The sequence below is a fragment of the Corvus brachyrhynchos genome, unplaced genomic scaffold (genome assembly GCF_000691975.1).
Source record: "Corvus brachyrhynchos isolate BGI_N302 unplaced genomic scaffold, ASM69197v1 scaffold56, whole genome shotgun sequence".
Classification (NCBI taxonomy): domain Eukaryota; kingdom Metazoa; phylum Chordata; class Aves; order Passeriformes; family Corvidae; genus Corvus; species Corvus brachyrhynchos.
Window position 1 is genome coordinate 3,794,102 of NW_008238664.1, and position 9,532 is coordinate 3,803,633.

At 38.8% G+C, this 9,532-nt stretch overlaps 1 protein-coding gene across 4 annotated transcripts in view; it reads right to left on the reverse strand.

Moving 5' to 3' along the window:
- Positions 1–9,120: 9,120 nt before the first annotated feature.
- PVALB (parvalbumin) overlaps positions 9,121–9,532 on the reverse strand; it is a 13,208-nt gene continuing 12,796 nt past the window's right edge. For all 4 annotated transcript variants that reach the window (XM_008636411.2, XM_017737920.1, XM_008636413.2 and 1 more), the window contains exon 5: positions 9,121–9,532. This exon is cut by the window's right edge and continues 1,169 nt beyond it. The gene's annotated coding sequence lies outside the window, so the exon portion shown is untranslated.

Here is a 9,532-nt window from a genome sequence, read left to right on the forward strand (position 1 = left end):
CGCACGCTTTCCCTTGTGTTTGGCTGTGTTACTGGACTCGCGAAGAAAGTCTTCTTGGTCGCTGATTTCTTTGCTGTTTTCTTCTTAGTATTTCAGCATTTTGTTCTTTTTTCTCCCCTCTTTGTTAATTTTTGTAGCCTTTCACACTGCTGTAGGTTAATTTATTTATTTGTTTTTTCTTATTTTTAAAGTATTTCTACGAAGCTCTCCCTTGGCTACTATTAAATTATTTCTATGCCCTTATTTTTATTCTTTGAACTGATTTTCTGTCTTCCTTAAGCAGTGCAAGTCAGTGGATTTAGGGTGGGAGCTGAAAAAGGTGACCATGAAACTTTTCCTCTCCTTCCAACCCATTTGAAAGAAGTCTGCCATCAGAAAGCATGCCATTAATAGCAATCCATATATTTTTTAGTCTCTAAACTTTGCTTGGTTGCACTCTGGATTGTTTATTCTGGAGCACTGAATGTGCCTAGTGTGGAAAGCAGCAAGCAAGCTTGGGAAGAACAGAATAATCAATAATACATCTGTATTTGGGTTATAACATTGGACATTCCAAGGGTTTTGTTTTGGTTGAAAATAAAGTTTTCCAAGTTTTGTTTTAATGTCAGGGTAGTGCCTGCTTAGAAGGCAGCTTTTTTTTACCTTTCCTGGGACAAATTATGTGTTTGGGACTTTGTGACATATCTGCCAGACACCTAGCCAGGGAAGCAAATAACATAAAACTAAAGAGAACCTGTAGCTAAATCAAAGGAGTCTTCCATATGCACATAAAATAACATTGTTTCTCTGATAAAAACATGAAAGGGACTTCACTAGCCTGAGTGGGCCGACTTTAATTGGAGATGATGACTGTAGTAAAATACAGTGATGGAGTCACTACTGGTTGTTCCTTTAAAAAGGAAAAGAAAAATTAATCCCTGGTCTCATTATTACTTTCCCTTTTTTCCATCCCCAAATCCTCCATCACATAAAACAGATGTGGGCTATTGATGTTCTCCATCATTTATGTCTAAATAGCTTACCTCCTCTTTCATCTTTTCTGCCTTCCACTCTATCCTCCAAGAAATTCACTTGTCTCTGTGTTGTTCCATTTTTGCAATCTTTGCATTATCCTTTGTTGTCCATTTGTAATATTGCCCCAGTTTACTGACAGGTCTACATGAAAAGGCTTTGAGGCTCCATTATGATGTACTTGAGGTTTATTGATCGTGGCTGCAGTGTGGTGGTATCCATCAGCATTTACTGAGGTCACAAGCATCCCCTAGCATTTTACACTGGGATCTCTGGAACAGAAGGCATAGATTATGTTGGAAGTGAGATTTTCATTGCTATTGAAAAAGTCTGCTTGGAATCTGGATATCTCCTTTCTGCTTGCTGCTTTCCTATTAGCACCCTGTTCCTTTATCCCATTCCCTCATTTCCTACCTCTGCATGCATGTGTGCACAGAACTCTTAATGGACTTGTGTCCTCTCTATTTCTTCTGTCCTTTTATCCCACACTATTTTTTTTTTACCCAATCTATCTTTTCCTCTGCCTGACTTCTCATAGGTATAAGTTGTTCCCCTGCCAGCATTGACAGTGATAGATTAAGGATGGAATTACTTATCTGCACCTTGTAATCCAAACAGAATCACAGTCTGCTGTTGGCAGTCCACAGGGGTTGCTGCTGAATAAATTGGAATGCCAGTAGCTGTGCTCACTGAAGCTTCTCTCATCTCGAATACGTGAGAAAGAGGGGAAGAGGAACCCTGTGGACTGAAACAAGAAAAAAATACCCCAACAACAGAGGGTGATGCCCTTACCCTAGAGAAGTGTTTATTAGGTTAAATTCTCTATTTAGCAGCTGAGGAGGAATAGAACACTCTTTTCATTCACACATTTAATTTTTCCCTCAAATGAAACAAGATTATTTTGAGTGCCCCTTCTCTCATGTGAGCAGGATAGGTTTCCCTGACAGCCACAAGACCCTGAAATTTGGAGTCCCTTTCCTTTAGGCAGTGGTCACAAACCAGCAGTCAAACTGCACGTGTCATGTGTAGCTTGCATTTCATCCGGCTGCAGAAGGCAGCGATGGTGGAACTGCAGCTCCAGCAGGAGCGGCAAGGAATCTCAGATACACAAGGTAAGGCTTTACATTGAGGATTAAAGTGAGGTCATGCAGTCTTTTAGACTGAGGTATGGTTGGTGTTCCAGATTCTGCTGGGCACTGCATAGGTCACTTCATTATCTTCTTCACAGAGCATACCTGTTAAAAAGTGATTTTTTTCTGAGGCAGAATGCACTAATATTCCTAGGACTTGTTTTCATAGTTGTTCATCTATTGATGCAAACATTCTGGATATGATCAGATATGTTCAGCATGAGCAGGTTACAACCTGTAACTTGGACATGCTGCCTGATAAAAGCTACTGAGGAAGAACTGTAGCTTTCTTTGGAGTAAGCAGTGCTTCTCAGGAGGGCATTAATGTTGAGGAAAGGGAATTAGTAGGTCTTTCTGCAAGAAATCTCTTAAATACAAAGTATTTAATCAGTTCTTTTTAAAATCTTATGTTGCTAAAAGGAAACAGTGTGACAAAATGGCATCAGGAGTATCTTGTGAATGAATATTCAGAGTTCTTGTGGCTTTTAAAATCTGTATGGATTCTTATAGGATTGACTATGAATGTTTACTGGTATGTCTGGAGAGCTGTGAAAACTGCAAGAAAGGATGTGTAAATTTTATTGTAGATTTCGATTCTTTACACTTCCCCCAAGCAGTGGAATAAATAGATACTCCATCTATTTTGAGGGCTACTTCATTTGGCATCCCCCAAAACTGGCTTTTATTTCTCTTCAGAGTGGGGCTATTAGCACAGAAGTGAGAATTTGGATGCTTTCTCTAGCTCTGTTGATAACACCATTATAGTTCAGGTCTTCAGATTTTGCTCTTTTGTGATAGGGGCTGAGACAGAGATCTGAAGGCTTTTTGGCTGAGAGTCGGTGCATTGAAATGTAAGATGATTATAAAATGGTTGAATCAGCCAAAGGATTTGTTGGCAGTTACAACAGCCCTTCTGACTGATCTGGCATATCTGCCATTTGTTTCTGATCTACTCCGTTGGGAGAGTGGAAGTTAGAAACGGATGGCAGTCGTGGCATCAATGGAAAGTGGGAAATTACTAAATGTAGGGTAGGTACCTCTACAAGATGTAAACTTGGTTTGAGTATGCTAATCGTAACTGTTATGTCCTAGCTTTTGATGAATATGAAAGAAGGGAAAGATTTCTCAAGAATGCATTCAAATCCACAAGGATGAAGATAAAGAGAATTTCCGGAGAGTAATTATTCTGCATGTGTCTGGAAAAATTCCAGCTCAAATCTTTATCTTCTTGTTCGTGCACATGGAAGCTTAAAAAAGGGCCAGGAAGAAACCCTGAAATCTTGATTTAATTTTTAATAATACTCCCCAAAGCAGTAGATAGTGGATTGTTGATCAGGGAACTGGAACATCACACAACAGAAAGTTGTCTGAATCTCTCCACGGCTGAGTGTCTGTGACAGCCTGAGGGCTTGCTGTGGCCTTGTGTGTGGCCTGAGCCCTCCTGAGCTGCAAGTGCCATTATTGGTTGTGCTCTCCTGCACAGAGCTGTGCACAGGGGGACCAGATGCTGGAGAGGGAGCACTGAGAGTGCTCCTGCATCCCAGGGAAGGGGTTAACCTGCCAAACCGAGAATACATGAATATGTGACAGCTTTAAATGAGCTACCCAGAATTCCAGCATGCCAGTCATTATGTGCTGATGATGACTATGATAGCAGCTGGGGATCTTTTTTTGGATCTCTAGCTGCTGTCTGCTTAGAAGGCAGATGCTAGGCTTTCACTAATGCTGTATCTTACGTTAAAAACTGCAAGACAGATTATATTCAAATAATGAGATTTATTAAAAACTAGAAATTTATGTTTGGGTTTATATCCTGTGTGGTTTTTTAGGCTTTGAATGTTCAAGGTTTTCTCTGCAGACATGACAGCTAGAATTTTTGTCCCTTTGCTGAAAACTAAGACTCAACCATATGACTCCAGGATTTGGAGGTTTAATGGAGGAAGGAGAAGAGAAATATTTGAGACTCCTAATTAAATTTTCAAAAGTTTGCAACACTCTGTTTTCTATTCTCTTCCCTTTTCTAACAGGCTAAATTTTTGGGCACCACCTTTTTCACCTTAATTATGTCCTTTCTTTTCAAGGTCAATTTATTATAATGGATTTGTATTATAATAAATTATCTTCTGCTCCAAGCTTTTCAAATCCTCACTCTGATCATCCCAGTACTTCCTGCTCTGGATTTCCTTTTCCTCAGACCCTGAGCTTCAGTGTTGTTCACCCTCTGACCTCTGTCCCAGAGCTTTCTGTCCATTTACCTCCGGCTGCAGAAGCAAGGCTCCTGCTCCTGCCTTCCCAGTAGCTGCTCACACCAGATACTTCCTTCCCATTTGTGACTGAGCCTCGCTGGTCAAAATCTTTGTGGCTTTCTTCCTACAGATGTAGGGTCTTGATTCCTGCTTCTGATGAAGCCTTAAACTTCTGGGCTACACAATGAACTGATAAAAATTCTGAAGCAGAAGGATTCAGAGCTTGTAAAAATAGGATAAAAAATTACGTGGGAGCCCTTCATTGTTACTTGTTCGATGCTTTGTATTCAACAGACTAGATGGAATTTCAGGTTAATTTTGACCTATCAGACCTTCAGTGGGAGATAATTTAAGTTCTATTGTATCAGTTACCTTTCAAGCATTCAAAATGAAGATACATTTGAACACTAGGATTCTCAACAGCCTAAAAAAGATAGAGACTCATGAAAGCTGTGGGCAATGTCTCCTAAGACTCCGCTTTGCTAAGAAGGCCCTCACGTGTGAACAAGGAAGTTAATATATGCAGAGAGAACAGAAAAACACTGGCTCTAGTAATGGAGGTTGTTACAGAAAATAATTGAACACTGACTGCAGCAAAGCTAAAAGGAGACTTGCATTACAATGACAAAAAATCTTTATTTTTTCCCCTAACCTCTGATTTCAGCTGTCTGACTAAGAGCAGGTGCTGGGCAATAGCTCAATTTCAACAACCCATTGCAGCTGAAAGAGTAGATGCAATTGTGCTGTATCCAGCAAAATTGAAAATTGCTTTAAAGGAGAGGAATGCAAATGTTTTTAAGACAGAAAATCTTCATTCATCTGCAAAACGAAGCATAAAATTAGCACAGCCTCATAATTTTTATTCCTCTTTATAAAGCAGTAATAACTGTGAGGTAATTTGCTATTACTTATATATTTTAGTATCTTTCTAGTGATACTTTTTTTAAGCTGCATTGCATTGTGAATACACAGGGAGTAGAATTTGTTAACAATTAAAATGTTATAATTAAAACAATCCTCCCAGACAATGTTTCCAAAACCTGAAAATGTCTGAACCACTTGGGTTTTCAGCAACCCATGGACCTTTCCTCCAGTACTCAATGGTTAAGCCTTTGACCTCTGATCCTGCACCCCTCATGACCTGTCTGGAGTCACAGAATGGTTTGTGCTATGAGGGACCTTAAAGATCATCCCATTCCAGCCCCAATGCCATGTACAGGGATACCTTCCATTAGACCAGGTTGCTTCAACCCCATCCAACCTGGCCTTGAACACTTCCAGGGATGGGGCATCCACGGCTTCTCTGGGCAACCTGTTTCAGTAAAGAATTTCTTCCTAATACCTGATCTAAATGCATGTTAATAGAGAGTTACTGTGTTGTACCCTCTGAAGGCCTAAGTTAAAGCCAGTGTTGTGCTACTGTAACACCAGTGAAACCAACTGCATTTCTGTACATAAACCTCACAAAGCATCTTCTGGAGTTAAAAACTGTTGTTGCAATAAGAGTTGAACAAGCTGATTCAGGCACTGACAGGGTCCTTTCACTTAGATTTTCCTGGGTGGGAGACAGAATGGATTTAGGAAGGAAACTTCTTTCTAGCTGGGTGGTCCATAGGCTAATTAGCTTAGGCCTTCATGTTAGGTCCATAGGCCTTTCAGTATTTATATTTGGATCATCTGATCCATTTATTGTTGTAGCTCATGCAGTTCCTTCTATTTTTCTGGAGAAGGAACTCTAGTATTCATATTTATATTAACTTCTGTCTTTAAGGGTACATCAACCTTTGTTAAGCTTTGCTACTTTATTGACCACAACAGCACTAACCAGAAACGTGCTTGCTCACTTGCAAAATAATTATCCCACATTAAGAGATCCTACAGTCTGGGAAAGTTTTGGTGATTGATCTGTCATGCAGACAGCTGACCCTGTTTCGACACATTGGCTTCACTTTCCTGTGCTTAGGAGAAATGTTGTTTGAAATGTCTGAGCCCTAGACAGTGTTGATTTCTAAAGGGCGTGTCTCTTTGGAAAAGGGAATCAGCTAAAATGCTTGCTCAAAATGAAGAAGCAGGAGCTCAGGTTCAAGCCCACGTTAGCAAAGAGAGTCCAGGACTTAGAGGAGGTATTTAATCACCAGCCTGTACTAAAGCCTGTGCTCTTCTCTCTGTGTTACCCATGGCTCCTGAGTGGGGTTAGAACAAGAGTGTCAGCATGTAATTTAACCACAGCTGGATTTTGGTGCGGTAGGGCATGCCTTATAATTTCCCTTTCATTTGAAGTTGCTTTATAAATAAAAGAATGGCTTCTCTATCTGCCAGCCATTTAAATCTCAATCTAGGATTTTAGAGTCAAATGAAGTTACTTTGTGCATTATGCTCATTAATAAAAATTTTGTGGGCTAACTTTTTACTTCAATGAACCTTTAGGCATAATTTTAGATGTCGTTTTGTTAAGGCAAAACTTGTTGCAAATATTGTGCAGTGATGCACTTTGTCATTCCATAACAATATTAACTCTGTTTTGAACATAATGTTATTAATGTTTAGATTATATGGCACAGAGGCTCTGCTAAAACTGTGTGTGTGTTGCAGGAAAGGGAAACATGAACTGCATTGCCAGTCTTAAAAAATATTTAGTTCAGTTAAAAAAGGCAAAAGAAGCAATGAGCAACCTTTGCATTGATAAAGTAGTGTCGAAGCAATCGCAGGACATTAGGCAGTGTTGAGCTTGGGACTGGTGGATAGACTGTAAATATAAATCCTAGTTCAGCTTCTGCAAAGTGAACAGGTGTTGTGGCCTCCAGTCCATTGATTCCCAAAATAAGACATGTGGAAAATTGCTGATCCATGAAACTCCATTAAGAGCTTGGCAGGACCCTTAATGCATAAACAATTATGCATTTGTTGGTTAAGGATTTAGTAATGGTAAATGGTGATTGGAGAAATCTTAAGAGTTGGTGGCAGTCTGCTAATACAAACTTTCTGTTAAATGCTAATGTCATTTGTCAGGCAGTGATGGTTTAGCTATGACTTGAGGATTTGGCTCTTCTTCCTCTTGAGTTGTAGCTCAGAGCAAGCAATTTCTTCTCTAGCAGTACACAATACCAGTATGAACAAGTAGTGTCTATTTTTTTAATGTGTCATTCAATTGTGTCTCATTACAAACCACTGGATATGAATCTAAGTAAAGGATATGTACTGATTATTTTAAAATTTGTCTTTAACATGATGGCTGAAGTATTTTTTTTTCTTTCATAACTTCTACTGTATTACAACAGGGAAGAAAATTATGGAACGCTTACTGTTCAGGGCAAAGAAGATATAAGATTGCAATTAAGAAAATTAAGGTAAATGTTTCTTGGAGAAATGTAATTTTGCTCCTTTGCTTATGCATCTGAAAATTAAAACATCTTTCTTCATGAAATAGTAAATTGCAGGGTAATGTGGATTTTTTGTATTTGTCTAGCATACTATAATCCACACTGTGCAGAAATCCTGATTAAATTTTGTAGCAAATTCTGCTTTCTTCAGGCTTTACTGTAGTTTCTGTGACAGTCTCAAAGACATTAAAGCAAGAGCAATATGAGAATGAATAATTCAATATTTTGTATATAAAATGTTTTGTCATATTTTGTTGTAACTTTAAATTTTGCATTTGTTTGCTGTATTTTGAGTCATGTCTAGATAACATCCAACTAACAGGAAAATTATGAAAATTTTTGTTGATTTGAAAGGAAACAGTTGAAAATTTGGGAGAAATTTGAGTGGGAAAAGTAAGAGTCTAAGAGAAATATTGAAGATCCAGCAGTGGAAAGAAAGTAATAGTTTGATGGCAGTTGATAAAACAGTCATTTTGTCTCTGGGCAGAGATTTACTTGTATTACCCTTCTATTTGAATTATTTTTATTTGGTGATAGATACATATTGAAATTTGAACTTTTAAAATGCGCTTGGGTGTGTTTAAATAGAGCTTTTGAGAATTCTGGGTATAAGATCTCAGAATACAGGACCTGAGTATACCAATTGCATATTTGAATAAACTGACCAAATGCGTGTTTAGAATATCTTGTACGGTCAGCATGAAAAGTAAAGATGGTATTTTGGAGGTCTCTCTACCCATTGTGGCTTTTTCAGTTTGAAAATAAACGATATTTCTTTTCACCTTCTCCATTATTTTATGGCTGAAAATTTTCAGGCCAAATTAGGAACTCAGTGTTGCCTGTTCCAGAGTGATTGAGGTAACATGAAGAAACACTGAGACAGGGATCACTGGGGTATTCAGACTTCTATGCTAGAGAAACATCCCCATTGATGTTGCTGTAACGTGATTTATTTCACGTAATCTGCTAGAAATATTTTTTTTAGACTCATTAGTGGCTTTATTTATTTGCTATTTGTTCTATTGGGTTTTTTGGGTGGGTTTTTTTCTTTTTTTTTTTGCTTGTTTGTAAAGCCCAGGCTAAAATTTTAGCTTTCGTGCCATCCAGTGAAGCATTAAAATACAAATCCTTGCAGCTTCAGAGAATAGAAAGGGACTATAAAGGGCTTTATTTATATGGCGACTTTTATGTCGGTTGTGGAATTCCCTGGAGCTTCATTCTCACTGCTGCAGTAGCGGGGTTCCGGATGCCTTTTCGGTAGCCCTGTGATAAAGCTCCTGTAATGACGCTTTATCGCCACGCGAGGTCAGCAGCTGCCGAGAAAAAGCAGGAAATAAACTCGCTCTGCTGCAATCCGTTTTCATTTGCTTTATTTAGAATACTTAAAAATCAATACATCCTTCAGAACCGTATATACAGTGTGCAAAACCAAAGGATTTCTTTTGAACGCACAGCATCTTCAGCAAAAAGTCTCCCTTGCGATTTCCTACAGAGTGAGGGTCTAGAATGGCTTTAGGGAACGTTTATTGGCTTCCCGAGTAGCATTGGGTAATGGCTGTGGCAAGAGGACCGTGTTCTGTACAGGGGGATGATGACAGGGGTTCAGCCGTATCTTTTTGTCTCTACTAAATTTGTGATAATAAATCTACATTGAATAAGGTATTATTGCCGCAGGGAATAGTTTGGAATACAGAAGTGGAAAATATCCTTCCTTTTTACTGCAGTAATAATCGATGCTCTGTCAAGATGTGGGGGAGAAGTTGCC